Raw genomic sequence first — 20000 nt, forward strand, 5'->3', positions numbered from 1 at the left:
TATGACAGATATTGTTCATTCTAAATTCTAATTTTTCTTCTTTGGTTAATTTCATCGGTTCATTTGTTTCTTTCATTAATTTAGTGAGTCTTATACAATCCTTTTCTAATCGTTTTACAAACTCTTGTGAAGCATTTTTTCCACGATAATGTTCAAGTTTGTTATACTTTTCTCCAACAGATGATTTGATATAATAACAGAAACCACAAGGAATATGTTTTTGATATTTATTTGTATATGGTTCTTTTGGATTAGGAGAAGCAGGATTTATCTTTTTAAGGATACATTCAAAATCAGCGTATATCACAAATGGGTGCATGATAGATTTATTATAATCTTCAAAATAAATCTTTTCACCAGGTTTAGGCATTGTAATTACAGCTGATTTATGATTACTACAATATTTTGAATGTTGTTCTAATCGTTCTTTTGTATGAAATGAATTAAGACATCGCTTACAAGGATATATTTTGTTTGCTGTTCTGAATACCTGAGAAGAGATTAATCTTGATAAATTATTGATGTATGTGTAATGTGAATTCTTTCCAACACTAAAATATAAAAGGTCAATGTGTGTTTCTTCATTTTTATAGTTGTTTGAAATTTTTAATATTTGAACTTTGTTTGTATCCGTTAATCCATATACATTAATAGAAAGATTATTCTTTTTCTCAAATTTAGGAATATCTGTTAGTGGCATTGGGAATTTAAAATCTTTAATGTCCAAGGTATTCTCATATTTCATATATTGTTTTACTTTTTCTGAATTACATTTTGGTGGATGAAAGTGAGCAAGAACAGACCAGAGAAAACATTTATTATCATTCTTCTTAATATTAACAACTGCCTTCTTTAGTTTTATTTCTTTTGGTAATTCAATATAAGAAGAAGCTTTAAGAGGGTTTGATTTTAGAATGTGTATATCGAAAAAGATGATTTTTTTAATATTGAATCCACTTCCTACCACTGTATTATCAACATCCTCCTCTTGTCTTGATAGTTCTTCATAAACCCCACTATTCAAAAAATCTTGAAATGATGTTATAAAATGAAGACCTGTTCTCATATAAGGAGTATGTTCTTCATCTTGTCTTTTCAGATTCATTTTCACTCCCATATAAAACTTTAAAGTTTTCATTTCTTTTAATGTCTTTTTAATAAATTTTTCAACATCGGGTTTCACTATTTCAATTGATTCAGCTATTGATGATGGACCGGGTTCTCCAAATTGAAAAATCCTTATTTTTATATGCCCTTTAAATGCTCCATCAGTGTTTTCAATATAATAGTCTCCCTTTACTTTAAACTCATTTTTCTTGTGTTTTTGTGATTGAAGATGTTTATTATAACTACTCTTCAAAACATCCTTTGAACAGATATCACAATGTTTTCTTTCCAACTCAAGAGGAGATATTTGATGAAATAGATTAAATGTGTGTTTGTTGGTTCGGAGGTGTTTTCTATAATGTTTATATTCGTGATTACAAACATCGCAGTACGTTGTATTCACCATATTTATAGAATAAAACTTTGCTTAAACTAAAATTTTCTTGATGAAAATTTCGTTTAATTTATAGGTGAATCTGTGCTTAAAAACATTTTATCCTCCAACTTTTTCACTTAATAAATACAATGTTTCAAGACACAAAAGACAAGTTTCAATCAATCTCTTCATCTGTTAAAGATACTGAGAAATATGTCAAGGATGTAAAATTGAACAAAGATAAATATAACAACTATTGGATAAAAACTATTATGGTAAATAATATGAGTTCTTCAATTTCCTTCAGTGGAAGGGCTTTTAGTATACCTGGTAGAACATCAATTAAAGTATCTCTAACAAAAGTTTCTCCTCTCCTTCTAGTAATATATTCAAAACTAGAAAAAGCAATGAAACAAGAAAAAGTATCAAAGAACAAAAACCTTATGGATGAAGCTTTAGAAAGAAAAGATAAGACCATCTGTAATATGCAAGGAGAAATTTGTATTTTTTTCAACAACCCTAAAGATGTAAATCCTGATGAAATAAAGGATGTTAATATATCAGGTCAAATGACATTTCGTTCAATAGTAATTAACGATCATTTTAAAATTACCTTTAATATAAAAAATGTTGTCGTTGAATCTGATAATGAAAAAAAGTATATCGATATCGATGGTAATATACAACTGAAAGTATAGATGAATTTCAGTTTAAGTAAAGTTTTACTTTATAAATATGCTAGACTTTCCTGATTCTCCATATGACAAATTTGAGAATTGTCCTGCGTGTGAAAGACGGGGATTAAACACAGAGTCAAAAGCCTATAAACAATGTATATTCTGTGATTATCTTCTAATTAATGATAATAAAAAATATAAAAAGGAAAATAATTCTTTTAGATTTACACCAAAAATGAATTACTTTACAAGATTGATTAGAGAAATGAATGTAAAGTATGAGGGTGATAACACACCTTTCCTTACAAGGGAAGAAACTGAACGTATAAGAGAAATGTTCAAAGGATTGTTGTTGTATATTATTCATGGATGTAATTTTCAGGGAAATATCAACACAAGATATTGTATAAATAAAATAATGGATTATCTTGAAATTAAACCTGAACTTAGGATAAAATATAGAGTTTCTAAAAAGCCAATAATAAATTAAATAACCTGTTTTTCAAATATATAAATGAATGATTTTTTACCTATTTGGGAAAATAAGATAAAATTTAACAACCATAAAAATCTCCCAAATTCATTAAGATGTCTCATAGTTGGTTCAAGTGGATGTGGAAAAACCTGCTTACTTTTAAAAATGCTCCTCACTCCCAACTTTTTAGATTATGATAATTTAATAATTTTCACAAAGTCGAGTTTTCAACCAGAGTATCAACTACTCTCACAAGGTTTTAATGCTGGTCTTCAAAAAGAAGATATAATCGGTTTATTTAAACGTCAAAAAAACCTAAATGATTTTAACATTGAAGATATAATTCAACTATTTTGTGATACACAAAGATGTAAAAAGAAATCAAATCCTATAACTTGTATTCTTAGTGATAATACGGATGATATACCGTCTCCCCAAGATTTGGATAAATCAAAAAAGAACCTCGTTATCTTTGATGATTGTGTTAATGAGAGAAACCAAACGGTAATGGACAGCTACTACACAAGAGGGAGACATTCTTCTTGTAATTGTATTTATCTTAGTCAATCGTACTTTCAACTTCCTCGTCGTTCCATCAGAAACAATGCTTATACTTTTATTTTATTCAAGTTAAATTCAATAGATATCAATAATTTTTGGAGAGATAATTGTTCTACATTATGTAGTAAAAAGAAATTTGAGGATTACATGAAGCACACGACTGAAAAATATAAATATATTGTTGTGAAACAAGATGAGATATTAAGGGATATATTTTTTGTTTTATAAACAATTACATATATAAATGACAACTATTATTATAAATCTTGTGGGTAAATCTGCTTCTGGAAAAAAACTTTCATAAATCAAGGTTCTTGTGTAGTACAAATGAGAATATTGTAAATTTACTAAAAAAACACCCCGTGATACGCATTGTATCAACAACAACTAGAGCAATAAGACCTGGAGAAGTAAAAGGTGAAGATTATCACTATATTTCAGTGGAGGAACATATGCGATTGAGGAATGAAGGACAAATATTTGAGGAGGTTTCTCTTGGTACAACAAAATATTCACATTGTAAGAGTGAGTTAAGGAAACTAAAATCTGGTGGTGTTGGGATATTAGAAACTAATCCAGAAGGAACGAGACAAATTATTAAATATCTGAGCGGGGTGAAGATTTTATCATTCGGTTTTGATGTTGATGAAGAAACTCAACGCAAGCGTATGAAAAGCAGAGATGCAAGGATTAGTGAAGAAGAAATTACAACTCGCATTAATGTTAATAAAGAATTTGATGAAATATTTAAAGAAAAGGATTTATTTGAACACATCTACTTGAATGATGAAGAAAAGGAAAATTTCCCTGTTAATCTTTACAATTCATTAAATGATATTTTACAATAAATAAATGGATACAAAAGAAAGAGCAAGAAGATTTAAGGAACATCAAGAGTTGGTTTCAAAAGTTGTAAAACAGCAGGAAGACATAAAGAAGAAACGCAGACAGAAACTAACGGGCAAAGAAGTATTTGAAAGAAAACAAGAGAAATTTTTTAAACCACTTTTAAAAACTTCCCAAGAAAAAATGAAAGATGTTTCCACAGTTCCCACAGTAGAATATACTCCCAGAAAGCTCCAAATGTTAAAAGATTTCAGTCAAATGACGGAGGAAGAATTAGAGCATATTGGAGAATTTGAATATGATGAAGGTTTATTTCAACAACTGGAAGAGATTAATCAACCCCCTGATTATATTGTGAATGCTGTTCAAAACAATGAATATTCAGCGGATTCAAAAACCAAAGCAGGACTCATTCCAACAGAACAACCAGCAATATTTCATCTTGTTCAAGAAAAGGTATTGATATTTAATGATGAATTAAGGTTCTTAAGTTCTGCTCAACCCCCTGTTAAACTAACTCCGAGATTAATGTTTCTTCTCACAAAAGATGGAAGACAAGGTTCAACTGTGAGGGATGAATCAAAGTATATTGATAAACCATTGGATATGGAAAATAATGATGATAGAGTATATATTGATTTGCTGAACACTCTAAATTATAAGGTTATTCTTTCTGGTAAAAGTAGGAAGAATGAGAAGGAGAAACACATTATTCAGGCTTTAAGTATCCTTGGTTCAGGTATTAGTTTTCTTCCAAATGACCCATCGCAATTAGTTAATAGACTGTTATTGTTGTTAGGCAGTAAGAAGGCTGGAAATAACAATTGTTTTAATGAAGCATCAGCCATTTTAGACCAGTTGATGAACATGAAAATAATTAATAAATCTCAATATAAAGACATTTTATCTCATATTAAATAAGATGAGAAGCACAATCCTGAGTTTTAATTTCACAACAAGCGACCACACATCTTCATTCCCATACCCACTACAACTTGACACAACAAAAGAATATGAGGCATCTTTATTGTCCATGGAAACTTATAATACCTTATTTAATATAACCGAGAAAATTGACAAGTTTAGTTATAATCCGGGAAGTGGATACAAAACGATAACAGTCTCACCCGGAGCATACGAGATTTCTCAAATATCTTCCGAAATTGCTCGTCTTATGAAAGAACAGGGTGATGAACCAAAAAATATTGTTATAAACATTCAAAAACATACTTCAAAATCAACGATTAAAGTTAAAAATAACTACAAGGTTGATTTCACAATTGATTATTCATTTAGAGAGTTATTGGGTTTCTCCTCAAAAAAGATTGAAACTAATGGGACGTTTTACAGTGATAATGTCATTCAAATATCCTCAGGAATAAATTCGGTGTTAATTCACTGTGATTTGATTGATGGTGCTTATAATGATGGAAAAAAAACAAATACAATATTTTCATTCAGCGCATACTCAACCCCAATTGGTTATAAATTCAATATGGAACCTAAAAATTTGGTTTATCTACCTGTGTCAGGAAAAACCATACACAGAGTAAATTTTAGGATAACCGACCAAGATAATCGTGTGATTTCTTTTAATGGAGAAGTTATATCCATCAGAATTCACCTACGTGAAGTTTTTCAATAAATAAATACGATGGTTATTGTGAGGAAACACGAGTTGGGAAAATATAAAATAATTACAGGGGATGGGATGTTCCTTTCCCCGTACTACAAGGGTGAAGGTATGTATCTTGGTAGAGGATACTACAAACCTAAGAGACAAAGGGGTGTCGGACATCAATTTAGAGGAGATGGGATAATTGATACTCTCATGGGTATTGGTTCAACTATTCTTAAACATAAAGACCTAATTGGTTCAACTGCTTCTGCTGTGGGAAATGTAGCAGGTGCTGTAAAGAGTATAAAAGATGCTCAGAAGGAATCTCATAAATTACAAGCAATAAAAGAAATTAAGAAAGGTAAAACTCAGTTGTCCCCCCAAGAACGACAGAAAATAATTCAAATACTTGGATCAGGGTTTCAAAAGTTTTAACATCTTTTTTCCTAAATAAATACAAGTATGGAAGCAATTGATAGTATCTATGATTTGGATGATACTATTATTATCTCAAACTCCACTAAAAAAGAAGATTACTTCAAGGTAAATGCAATAACTGGAACAGACTGGAATACAAATGGTACAAAAAGTTTTGAAATAAATAATCAACAAACCTATTTGAATCTCTCCGAAAGTTTCTTGTTGTGTAAATTTAAATTCAATAAGGCTGGGAATAACACAAACGCTACACTTGTAAATGATTTCTTCTGGAAAATGTTTGATAGTGTGCGATTGTATATTGGAACACAAGAAGTTGAAGCGGTTGATTATGTCTCTGCTGTATCTGAAATGATGAAATTTACACTCTATACATTCAGTGATAGAATGGGAAAGGGGTCTGTCGAAGGTTTTATTCCTGATATGTCAACAGGAACAAACACAGACCCTGGATATATTCAAAGGAAAGGAATGTATAATGATGATACAAAAGCAGAAAATAGTTTTACTGTGGCAGTTCCTCTTAAAGGTATATTTGGATTTTGTGATTATGATAAAGTTCTGTATGGTCTTAAAATTAGATTTCAACTACAAAGGAATGATAATGAAAATAGATTGCTTTTTGGTGTTGGTAGTGCTTTTGGTGAACAGAATAAATTTGTAATTGAAGAGATGAGTTGGTATATCAGTGAATATACTCCTAATCTTAAAACAGAAGAGATGTTGAATCGAAGACTTAACTCAAAGAAACCACTCAGTGTATTGTTGTGGTTACCAAATTCGCAAACCACCATTCAGGTCCCTTAGGTGAGGTATCTCGGTAAGTGCATGTGTAGTTAGGCCCAAACCCGTTGTCTAGTGGGAATACATGTCATTTATGCGAGCTGCGACTCTTCAGGATAGCCGTTTTTCTTTTACTATCTTTATTTTGGACCACCCGCCATGATTACCACCACAACCACAACATCAACCACCAACCACAACGCCGCTTCACCACAACCGCCACGACCTTCACGTCACACCTCACAACCGTAGCATCGCCACCGTTCTTGCCCCGCTGTGGGTACCGGTGTTGGACTCGTGCAGGGCGCACGTTGAACAGCGTGTACAAAATCACGGATTTTGTGCTTCAAAAACGGATCAAAAACGACACACGCCCACTTTTTGCCGTCCAATCGGTGAGCGAGGGGCGATTTGGCCCCGCCTCCAGAACGATCGATATATGCAAATTTGTGGATCAAAAAGCCTTCACGCCCACTTTTTCTCGGGCCAATGGGGAGCGAGGTGATAGGTCAAAGGGAGGGGGTCAAAGGCGAAGCTACGGGGGGGATAAAAGGACGGTGTTCGTCAGTCAGCAGAACGAGAAGGAGTCGGAACGGAGGGGACGAGTGTGGAAGTCTGGAGCCCGAAGCCTGCAGTAGCTGGAGAAGCTGAAGAGAGTCGGACGAGGGGGTGCTCGCGTCGGTGCCAGGAGCTGCACGCCCGAGGGAGGCCGGCAGCGCGACCTGGCCGAGGTGGAGACGCACACCAGGGATAATAAAGATCCTCTATACCCCGAGCATCAGCAACCCCCTCCTGTTTCCCCCCGCGCTGAGATAGTGCGACCAAGGGGGCCCCTTTTCCCACCCCCTGCCAGGCACTGTCCGCGAGGCCCGCGGAGTGAGGCGCCATCGCCGCTCCGCGTCTCATCACCAGACGGGTAGGCGCGACCCGGTCTCGGCCTCAGGCCCGCCTCATCCTTGAGGGTGTTTCTTTTCCTTGGTTTTGGGTATGTGTTGTCGGCGCCGTCTGTGAAGTAGAATTGTATAAGTGTTGCCGTGTGCTCGGTAGTCGGTATTAGCTCTGCATTGTTTTCGCTTTTATATTTGCTTTTTGTGTAAATGGAATTGTGTTTTCTTTTTTTTGTGTGCTTTTGGTGGAATTGTATTTGTGTGCTTCCTGTGTGCCGCGAATAAATGTGCTTTATTGTTGAACCGTTCTCCCGCTTCGCTTCATCTTTTCCCCCATTGAACACTCATCTTGCTTCACGTAAAGGGTTGGTAGTGGGCTGAGTACGCCCGATAATTAATCAAACCGTCGAGGTCGACGATAACACCGCTCGGTTATTCTGATAGTACGGAACGGGTCGCTTAAGTGGCCCGTGTCCGAAGTCGACCTGCGGCGAGGTGCGATCGCCCGGTCTACCCTCCGCGTGGGTACTTAGGTAGGTCGAATTTGGCGAGCAACCCTATCCCACGCGGGGGCTGATTGGCTCGATCGCGGTGAGACCAAAAGGTCCACCCGTGACTGGTTCCCGGCGTTAGTCCGAGAGGGTCACGACTGGATTGTCCGTCCGGTGGGCGACGTGCCGCGATTCGAGTTACGTGGCCGTTCGCACGCCGGCGGGCGCGAAGACCGCAACACTGGTGTCAGGAGTGGGATACAAATTCATCGCCCTCCTCGCGGCGCTGGTATTGGAGAGCGGGACAACAGGCTCTCCTGTCTCCAGCGAAATTCACGGGAATCGGTCCAGGGGTGAGAGAAGCGACCCCCGATTCCCTCCAAATTACGAGCGAGCAAATTAACCCTTCACGAGAAGCAAGATGGCGTCTCAAGGCGAGCGGGAGCCGGGGGTATTAGAAATGTATATGTGTAGTAATGTAGAATCCATGGTCCAGGATGGAATCCCCGAGCAGGAAATGTTGATTGTGCAGGAACACGGACTCGCCCAACTGAACCCAGAACCTGAGGTGGGTGCGGCAGCGGCCGCGGTGTATGACACCTCCCCCCCCTCTCCACCAAAACCCTTCCCCGACCCCTGCCGAAACGGCTCACCCAAGCGCACCCGACATGACCCAGCTATACACCATGCTGGCAAAAATGTATGCGGAAACGACAGCGAAGATGATTGCGAACATGAACAAGCAAATGGACGAAGTAAAAACGAAGATGGATGCAAACACAACTGAATTTATAAACGAAATGAAAGGCATGAACAAGCAAATGAAGGAAGAAACGAAAAAGCTGCGGGGTGAAACGCAGAACATGGGCCGATGCCTGCAGGCGGGCATGAAGGCCGTGACAAAGGAAATAATAGTTGAGACAAGGGAGGTAAAGGGTGAAGAGTTGGCAGAGACACGGGAGATAGAAAAAATAGAGGAAAGACTACACGATGAAGACGGGGTAAGTGAAGTGCACACACACACGGAGGTAGTGGAGGATAATGGGGGTGAGCTCGCGGAGCGTGTGGGGACCCAGTGCGAGCACCTGGATGGCCTGCTCCAGGAACGAGGGGAGGGAGTATGCCCCCTTGAGGCGAGTCACGACCAGGTGAGTTCGGTCGTGCTTTGCGAGGTTGAGGGGACGGGTGCTGTGGACGGGTGCACGGAGAGCTTGGGGGGTGTAGAGGCCCCAGAGACCCTTGTGGGGACACGAATCCCCAGTGTGGTTGTCCCTGTGTGTGTGGTGCAAGGTGTGAGTGCGTCCCCGTGTGTGGAAGCGACCCCGTGTGTGAGTGGTGTGGTGGCGATGGTGCCAGAGTGCGTGCTTCCCAGCACGCCGTGTGTGGAAGAGGCACCGTGTGTGAGTGTCGCCGTGTGTGTGAATGAGGCACCGCGGTTGAGTGCCCCCGCGTGTGTGGATGAGGCACGGAGTGCGAGTGAGGCACCGTGGGTTAGTGCCCCCACGTGTGTGGGTGAGGCACTGTGTATGGAAGAGACCGCGTGTGTGAGTGTCGCCGTGTGTATGAGTGAGGTACCGCGGGTGAGTGCCCCCGCGTGTGTGGATGAGGCACGGAGTGCGGGTGAGGCACCGTGCGTGAGTGAACGGCCGTGTGCAAGGTCGCTGTGTGCCAGGGAGACCGTGTGTGTGAGAGAGCGGTATGAGAGGGAGACGTCGGTTGGCATGCGGGAGCACGCAGCCGCGTCTCCCCGTGTGAATGTGATGGAGTGGACTGTGTGCGTCGTAACACGCAGGTGTGCGTGGGTTGAATGGCGACGACGATGGCGACAGAGGAGAGAAAGCCGAGTAGCGGCTGTAGTTGTTTCGGGGACCGTGCCGGGTTCGCCCAGCAGTGAGCACGCGGTTCGTGCTGTGCAACGCACGAGACCACCACGTGCTCGCTTGCGAGAGTGAAGTCCCGGTCCGGAAACGCACGTGGTGGATTTGCCGATCCCGCGGACGGACAGAGTTTAGGCAGGTAAATGGATTTGGACCGGACGGGTTCTCCACGCGATCGTGTGTGTTCAGCTCCAACGGGCAAAGCACATGTGTTCGCGTGGGGAACCCCTCGAGACGTGGGGCTTGTGTTTTTTTTATGCGCACGGTGACGCCATGGCTGCACGTGGGGTTGGAATTCGGCAGGAGGGGTATCTCTGCCGGATGGTCCCGTCCAAGGAGGGACGAGGAACACCTGCAGCTGCATGACGTCACGGCCAGGTGCAAAGTGCGCGAGCTCTGAGTTGCCGCGCAGGTGCTGCGCATGGGAAAAAAAAAGGAGCAAGCCTCACTTTCGGGTGTACAGGATTCCTGGGCAAGGGGTGAAAGACCCCCTTACCTGGGCACAGGATGGAAACTAGTTAGGGGGAAGGGTTAGCTTAGCTAGACCGACTTCATGGGGCAGGGGTAAGTCCTCATGGAGTCCGTGGAATGGATTAGTTAGAGGGATTGTAGCGAGATTTAGGTTGGGAAATAAAATGGGATTATTTTGGAGACAGAGACAGACTTATGAATGTGTAGCGGGGACGTAGCTTAGCTACGTAGTGTTAAAAGGAACGTGCTTTAGTGTAAGGGATGACGTGGGAGCACGAGTTAGTCAGGGGATGTAGTTAGAAGGATGGCAGAGTTCAGCGGTGTGTGTGTTGAAGAGTTGGTGAGTTGTGAGGTGAGTACATGGTGAGTGAGTGAGGCCAGCGGGTCTGTGTGGATGGAGCGAATGGGGAATGCATGGTGCGATGAGTGATTGGGGGGAGGAGTGACTCCCGCCCAAGGGAACCCCGGGGTCAGAGTAAAGTGAGTTAGCGGGGTTAGTCAAATTGAAAAATGGAGGTTGTTTTGTTGTTGGTGGGAGTGTAGGCTCGAAACCCATTTGGAGGGGTGCAGGAGCCCTGTTGACGGGCTTGGGAGCGTGGCTGCGAAAGGTGAGTATCGCTGAGTGGGTACCCCGGGCACCAGGCTAGTCGGCCGCGGTAGGCCAAGGGCCCATGGGGGGCCGGGATAGAGTAGTGGGCACGGGTGCGCCTGCTTGGTGCGGGGGCCCGGGGCGCCATTAGCCGCGTGGGCAGTGTTGTGGGCACGGGTGACCCTCGGAAAGGGGCCCGGGAGGCCGGCCTGCCACGTGTGCGTTTCAGGGGAGGTGCCATGGGGGGCACTCCCCGGTATTAGGGAGCTGGTAGGCTCGGAGGCAGTGTAGTGCCCGGGGGTGCCATAGCGGGAGATTCGGCAGAGGGTCGTGCCTGCCAGAGAGAGCCACGTGTCCCAGCCAGGAGACCGTGTGAGGGCACGGAGAGAAAATTGGGGGGCGAGGCCCGAAATTGTGAGGACACCAACACAGGCGACGGGAATCTGGGTTGTTAGAACCAATAGTTTAAGCGAGAAGCGCTTGTTGAAAGCCCCGGGGTAGTTTAACAGTTAAATGGTTAGGGTAGATTAGGAGATGTACCCCTCCGCACCATCCATCCCCTCGCTGTCGTTGTGGGCCGCTGGACCCACTTGGTGTATAGATCGCCGAACTCTGGGGAGGCCATTCTGAGGCTTGAGTTGGGCCTCGACACAGGACGTTAGCTCTCCCTTATTCCCCTCCGGGAAGGGAATGTAGGGGTTGGGAGTAGGCTAGGTGACAGGATAGGTTAGCCGAACAAGGACGATAAAGGGGGTTAGGGGACGATTTATAGTGGGGAAGTAAGAAAAAAAAAAAAAAAAAGTTGGGGCTAAATTGGGGTTTGACAAATTAAGGGAGTGGGTATGTACAGTGACAGGCAAAGGCGAGGGAGGGAGACAGGTAGGTAGGTCCGAGCCCGCCTTCCAAGTGGCCAGCACCACCGCACTCCCTCCATCAACTTCCACTGACGGCAAAAGCTGGCCAGCTTCATCTGCTGGCTGTGTGCTGCAAGGCCTGTGCCGGCCCACTTCATCTGCCGGCTGGCTGTTTTTTCTTCAAGGCCTGTGCCGGCCAGTTCATCTGCCGGCTGTGTTTGCCTGCAGCGGCCTTATTCTGCGGGCTGAGTTTGCCTGCTCACCTTTGCCATGCCATGCCCACTGCCCATGTTCACCAGCCCCGTTCAATTTTGCTTTGCCCCCCCCCCCTTGTTCATTTCCATGTGCGCCAGGATCCGCAAGGCAACAGTTTGCAAGCTGCAAGAACTGCCCTGTTGGCAGCTACAACACGGGCCTGCAGTGGCGGCCTGTGCACCGTGTTTTTGTCCATCCATCCATCCGTTGTGCTCATTGCGTGTGCCACTTGAGCTGGCACGGAGACTGCGTTGTGCAGCCCATGCACCGTTGTGGTTCACTGCGTTCAGTTCAAAAGGGAAGGCCTTGGACTGCGTGTGAGCAGCCAGCCACGTTCCCTGTCACCTGCATTGTTTTGAGCCAGAGACTGCATGCGGGCAGCCTGGCTCCCTGCTAACTGCTTTCTTTTGCAGAGTTCAGTGATCCTGGGCCATGGTTTAGTGTAAAATTTGTAAGTTAAGGTTAAGATGTACTGTAAATATGAGTGCGCCCCCCGGCATGTCTGTCTAGCGCTGGCAATTTTATTTAAGTCGTCCGTGTGAGTGAGTTTGTTTAGATAGTTACGCAGCCCTCAGGTTATTTATTTTGGGGACACGAATACCATGAATGTCGCACTCAGGGATCCGTAGGTAAAATGTACTAGGGGAAAACTACATATGATGGCACACCAAAATTTGACGACTCGGGACGAGTCTGTAAAAAGGGAAGGGGGTAGTGTTGTGGTTACCAAATTCGCAAACCACCATTCAGGTCCCTTAGGTGAGGTATCTCGGTAAGTGCATGTGTAGTTAGGCCCAAACCCGTTGTCTAGTGGGAATACATGTCATTTATGCGAGCTGCGACTCTTCAGGATAGCCGTTTTTCTTTTACTATCTTTATTTTGGACCACCCGCCATGATGACCACCACAACCACAACATCAACCACCAACCACAACGCCGCTTCACCACAACCGCCACGACCTTCACGTCACACCTCGCAACCGTAGCATCGCCACCGTTCTTGCCCCGCTGTGGGTACCGGTGTTGGACTCGTGCAGGGCGCACGTTGAACAGCGTGTACAAAATCACAGATTTTGTGCTTCAAAAACGGATCAAAAACGACACACGCCCACTTTTTGCCGTCCAATCGGTGAGCGAGGGGCGATTTGGCCCCGCCTCCAGAACGATCGATATATGCAAATTTGTGGATCAAAAAGCCTTCACGCCCACTTTTTCTCGGGCCAATGGGGAGCGAGGTGAAAGGTCAAAGGGAGGGGGTCAAAGGCGAAGCTACGGGGGGATAAAAGGACGGTGTTCGTCAGTCAGCAGAACGAGAAGGAGTCGGAACGGAGGGGACGAGTGTGGAAGTCTGGAGCCCGAAGCCTGCAGTAGCTGGAGAAGCTGAAGAGAGTCGGACGAGGGGGTGCTCGCGTCGGTGCCAGGAGCTGCACGCCCGAGGGAGGCCGGCAGCGCGACCTGGCCGAGGTGGAGACGCACACCAGGGATAATAAATATCCTCTATACCCCGAGCATCAGCAACCCCCTCCTGTTTCCCCCCGCGCTGAGATAGTGCGACCAAGGGGGCCCCTTTTCCCACCCCCTGCCAGGCACTGTCCGCGAGGCCCGCGGAGTGAGGCGCCATCGCCGCTCCGCGTCTCATCACCAGACGGGTAGGCGCGACCCGGTCTCGGCCTCAGGCCCGCCTCATCCTTGAGGGTGTTTCTTTTCCTTGGTTTTGGGTATGTGTTGTCGGCGCCGTCTGTGAAGTAGAATTGTATAAGTGTTGCCGTGTGCTCGGTAGTCGGTATTAGCTCTGCATTGTTTTCGCTTTTATATTTGCTTTTTGTGTAAATGGAATTGTGTTTTCTTTTTTTTGTGTGCTTTTGGTGGAATTGTATTTGTGTGCTTCCTGTGTGCCGCGAATAAATGTGCTTTATTGTTGAACCGTTCTCCCGCTTCGCTTCGTCTTTTCCCCCATTGAACCCTCATCTTGCTTCACGTAAAGGGTTGGTAGTGGGCTGAGTACGCCCGATAATTAATCAAACCGTCGAGGTCGACGATAACACCGCTCGGTTATTCTGATAGTACGGAACGGGTCGCTTAAGTGGCCCGTGTCCGAAGTCGACCTGCGGCGAGGTGCGATCGCCCGGTCTACCCTCCGCGTGGGTACTTAGGTAGGTCGAATTTGGCGAGCAACCCTATCCCACGCGGGGGCTGATTGGCTCGATCGCGGTGAGACCAAAAGGTCCACCCGTGACTGGTTCCCGGCGTTAGTCCGAGAGGGTCTCGACTGGATTGTCCGTCCGGTGGGCGACGTGCCGCGATTCGAGTTACGTGGCCGTTCGCACGCCGGCGGGCGCGAAGACCGCAACAGTATCATACCTCAAAAGAAGATGTCAACACGTTAAACTCAACCAAACTACTTACACGTGGAATTTGGGTGTTCTGGAAGGAAAGCCACGATATCTGTGGATGATTTTTAAAAAGCCAGATGGTGATACTGCGACTGATAAGAATAATGCATTGAGTGATAATGCTAAGGTGAAACAACTTCGCGTTTCTCTAGATGGAACATTTTATCCACGAGATAGATTGGAAATTAATTGGGAAAAAAATGATTTTGCTGAAGCATACAAGTCTTACCAAAAGGTGTGTGAAAGTAATGGAAATAAAGAACCTATTTTGGATATGACAGCATTTAAAAGTTTGTATACAATCTATGCGTTTGACCTGAGCGCTCAAAAGGAAACTATAAAGTCTAATCGAGTGGATACTTCCCTATACATTGAAAGAGGAGAGAGTGAAGAAGTTGATACATATTGTTTGCTTTTGGAAGAAACAGAATTGCAGATTAATACAGATAATGGTGTGATGATTAGTCTCACATAATTTTTTGTTAAATAAATGAGTGGCAAAGTACCAACTGGGGTATATGTTAATCAAATCAATCTTCATAAACTATCATCTTGTGTTCAAAATCAAAAGCCTTGTACGATTAACGTTAATACAATTCAGAGAAAAGGAGCAGTAAGAATTGATGTTTTGCTCACAAGAGAACAGGTTAAAATCTTGAACGACACTGGCTCACTTAAAATTAAAATGACAAAACCAATGTTGAAAAAATATTCAATAAGAGAGACGAGTGGAGGATTTCTCCCATTTCTAATTCCTTTATTTGCTGGTTTAAGTGTGGTTGGAGCATTGACGGGTGGTATTTCAACAGCGGTGAAAACTGCCAACGAAAGGAAGGCTCAACTCCAGGCTCAAAAAGAATTGGAAAGACATAACAAAGAGTTGGAGAAACAAATTAGTGGAAGTGGTGTAATTGTAGATTTTGCTGAAAAACTTGAAGGTCTGCCTGATAAAGCGAGATTGTTAGTTGGAGATATGCTTTCTTCTATAGCACAAGCAGGTGTAAAATTAACAAAAAGAGGTAATGGATTATATCTTTCTAATAAATAAATGAGCATTGATGAGTGGTTGAAAGAATTTGGAAAGAATACAACATCAAATTTACAACTTGCCAAATATTGTAAGAAATTAAAAATTCATAATGTGGTTATTTGTATGAGAGATGAATTAACAAATGTGCCGAAACATACAAAGAATATTATTATGAACTTAGAAGATAATGATGGGAACGGTTCTCATTGGGTTTGTATTTTTAATAGTCAAGACAAATATTATTTTGATAGTTTTGGTCTTCCACCACCTGTTGAAGTCATAAAATTCTTACAGAATGGTGTTTATCAAACATTTCAAGTCCATGAATTAAATTCCAAGTGTTGTGGTCAATTATGGCTGTATGTGTTATTTCAACTCAACAAAAATAAAAAATTTTATGATATTATTTTTAATCTAATATAAATGACATATGTTGGTAAAGATGGTTCTATCTTTGGTGTATCTCAAGAACTGGATATTGATTTATCAAATTATTATACAAAGGCACAGGCTGAATGACATAAATATAATATAAACAAAAATATTAACATGAAAAATGCTTATAAATTAAAAAATTATCCAAGCCCGACTGACGCGAATGACTTGGTGAGATTAAGCGATTTATCACAATATATATACTTTAATAAAACGGCTGTGTATTCCAAAGATACAGAAGTGTTGATATTATCTCCAGGTCATACAGAATTCACAGTTCGAATTAAAATAAAGTTTTATAAAGAAGGGCGTATCGTTTGTATGAGAATAGAACAATGGGGGTATGATATGAATGATTTAGGGTATAATTGGTCATTTAAAATTAACCTCGAAGACCTGGAACAATTAAATCAGTCTCGTAAGGAAGAATATTATCCACTTGGTATCGAGAATGAGTTTTGTGGAGCCACGATTAGTAAACAACAAATAAAAGAATTTAATAAGGATAAATATAATAATGGTTTTGCCCTTGTTTATCTCATGAAAACAGAAAAAACAGGATTATATATAATAAGTAAGGAAATACAAAATGATTTAACTATGGGAAGATGGGGAGGTGTTTCATGCCATAATATTATTCTAACATATATTTCTAATACATAAATGACAGCAAGAAGGCTTCAAGAAAATTATCATTTCTGTGTCCAAGCATACCTTCAAGAAAAGGGTATTCGGTATTTTAATAAATATGTTCTACAACATAAGAATGAGGTATTTTCAATAAAAGATTGGCATTATGCTGATGTTGATAAACTGACAACTTTAGATTTAATTAGAATGTTAAATAATGAAAAAATTATAAAGTTAAGAAAAGGTAAGGCTCTTCTAGAAATTCAAAAGAAATTTTATTGGTTTCCTGTTGTAAAAAAAATTATTTTGGATACAGGAATAACAAGAAATCCTGATGAATATATGTATAATATTCTATGGGGTGTAAGCGATTCAAGGATAGTAAGGGATGAGGAAGGAGTTGAAGAAGAGAGGGAAGAGGAGGAAAAGGAGAAGGAGGAGAGGGAGAAGAAAGAGAAGGAGGAAAAGGAGAAGAGAGAGAGGGAGGAAAGAGAGAGAATAAATAAATATTATAGTATGGAAACCAGTGAGATTCAAAAAAGAATAAAGGTATTACAGAAAATAACAACCCACCGAGGAGGAATACAAAGAATTAACAAGTCTATTTGCAATACTTTCGACAAGACTATTAGCATCGACAAGATATGGATTTTAATTCAAGTTTTTCATTTTTTTTTCTTAAATAAATGGAGGAGAGAGTGAAGGCATTTCTAAGGATTCTTTATGTTTTAAAAATTAAGATTCAAATGTGCATGTTGGAAACTAAAAAGGTTTTTGCACTCTGCAGGAATTTTTCTCATAAATAAATGAGTTATTGTCTCAAATGTAAAAAGAAAACTAATACTAAAAATATTTCATATATTAAAAGTAAAAATAACAGGGTTATACAAAAAGGTATATGTTCGGTGTGTGGTTCAAAAAAAAATCAATTTATCTCCAAACACAAACTCGGAGGAGATATACAAAAGTTTTTATCAGGAAGTAAATTTACAACTACTGGAATACCAGGGGAATTACATCTTCCAGGGTATTCTTTCTGTGGTCCAGGCACAAACTTGGATAAAAGATTAGATGAGGCAGACAATCCTAAATCCTGGAGTAAACCAATCAATAGAGTTGATGAAGTGTGCATGAGACACGATATTGATTATGGGAATACCACAACGTTGGAAGAAAAGCATGAAGCCGATAGAGAAATGTTGTATAATTTGTCTCTGATACAAAATCCAACCTTGAGAGAAAAAGTTGATAGGTTCATCGTGAAGAAGATGATTAGTGCTAAATTGAAACTTGGACTTGGAAATTCAAAAAACTTATAGGCTCTAATGATGCTATTAAGACTGAAGAGCAATTAGCTGATGAATTACATAAACCAATATTCACAAAGTTTCAGAGAAGGAAAGTTTATTCCAAGGAAGTTGATTATATCTGGTCTGCTGATTTGATTGAACTCAATAATGATAAGGGGTACAAGTATGCTTTAACCGTTATTGATTTGAGGAGTAGATATGCGTGGGTTGTCCCTTTAAAAAACAAAACAGGTAATACTCTTATGTTAGCTTTTCAACAGATATTTAATAAAAGTAAGAGAAAACCTAAAAAATTGTGGACTGATCAGGGTAGAGAGTTTTATAACAAGACATTTATGAATTTTCTAAAAAATAACAGTATTACATTATACAGTACCTTTAATGAAGGGAAGGCAGTTGTTGTTGAACGTTTTAATCGTACCTTAAAAGAGAGACTATATAAAAAATTCACACAACTCGGTTCACAACAATGGTCATCTTTTATTCAGGATATTGTGGATAAGTATAATGACACGATTCACACGTCAACAAATATGAAACCATCAGAAACATTTACAAAATTAAAATATGAAAAAGAGATTAATGTCAGAAAACCTAAGTTCAAAGTTGGTGATATCGTAAGAATATATAGGTGGAAATCTCATTTTGAAAAGGGTTTTACTGAACGATGGACGAAAGAACTTTTTAAAATTGTTGATGTAATAGATACGGTTCCTTGGACTTATAAAATATATGATTTGGAAGGGGAAGAGATTTTAGGTTCATTTTATTCACAGGAATTACAAAAGACAAAACTAAGCAGATAATACACCTTTGTGGACACTAGAGGGACAAGTCCGAGGTGTATTACAGTATATAATGTGTGTCAAGGGGGACGTTCTTAGATCTGTGAACCCCAAACACAGAATCCTCAACTGAATAGTCAAGGTTTAACTTTTGTTTGTGTGTGTGTGTGTGTGTGTGTGTGTGTGTGCAATGGGAGCAATAGGTTGGCGCTTCACTCCCTCCTACTATACACCGTTGTGGACACTCGAGGGCCAAGTCCGAGGTGTATAACAGTATATAATGTGTGTCAAGGGGTGGACGTTCTTAGATCTGTGAACCCCAAACACAGAATCCTCAACTGAATAGTCAAGGCTTAACTTTTGTTTGTTGATGTGTATGTGTGTGTGTGTGTGTCCCAACCCTCACATTCAAAATCTCAACCCCAACCCTCACATTCAAAATCTCAACCCCAACTCAATCCTCACCCAACACAGTCTTTTTCAAAATGAGATTTCCACCTATATATATATTTTACGTTTTTTTTTTTTTCTCTTCTTCCAATTCTGTCTTTTAAGGCTTTCAGGTTTGATGACATAGAAAGAGGGAGTAAGAACTTTCTTGATAGGTTTAAATCCCAAAGAGTGGTAGCATTTCAAGTCTTCAAAATAAACCCAACTTTCCAAGTCTCCAAGGTAGTTATTTAAACCATCAAGGCAGAACTCATTTACTGATTTTTTCAAAATTTGTGAGTCTCCAAGGTAAAACTTGTATTCTGGCTCATCAACGTATAACTTGTTCAGTGGGTATTGTCTTGATAACTCACAATGAGTACTATTGCTGTAAAACTCTTTTTCAGGATTTTGCTGGTCTCCAAGGTATAACTCTTTGGTTGGGTCATCAAGGACGAACTCGTTCTGTGGGTCTTGGTCGCTCATAAGGTCTTCAACCAAGCCAACAATTTCGCCCCAAGTTGTAGCAAAAGCAGTATTTTCATTTCGTATTTCAGACACAATTTCCTGTGAGAGAAAATAATAATGTATTAATTAAGTTATTTAATTATTAAATGAGTATGCTTCAATCAAAGTTTGAAAATAGGAAAATAAAAATCTTACCTCAACAGATAAGAGGTTT

The 20000-nt window shown here is 41.0% G+C and overlaps 2 long non-coding RNA genes across 3 annotated transcripts in view; both read right to left on the reverse strand.

Annotated features, from left to right (window-relative positions):
• LOC147023496 (uncharacterized) overlaps positions 1–20000 on the reverse strand; it is a 286895-nt gene that overhangs the window by 125650 nt on the left and 141245 nt on the right. The window lies entirely within an intron of this gene.
• The window catches only part of LOC147023497 (uncharacterized), a 3082-nt gene continuing 1635 nt past the window's right edge, over positions 18554–20000 (reverse strand). Inside the window, exons 2-3 of the long non-coding RNA XR_015060224.1 lie at positions 19982–20000; positions 18554–19885 (exon numbers count right to left, since the gene is read on the reverse strand). The exon at positions 19982–20000 is cut by the window's right edge and continues 194 nt beyond it. This is a non-coding gene — a long non-coding RNA (uncharacterized LOC147023497). The remainder of the gene's footprint in view (positions 19886–19981) is intronic.

The sequence above is a fragment of the Eptatretus burgeri genome, chromosome 7 (genome assembly GCF_056783735.1).
Source record: "Eptatretus burgeri isolate ZD-2024b chromosome 7, Ebu_testis_v1, whole genome shotgun sequence".
Taxonomy (NCBI): domain Eukaryota; kingdom Metazoa; phylum Chordata; class Myxini; order Myxiniformes; family Myxinidae; genus Eptatretus; species Eptatretus burgeri.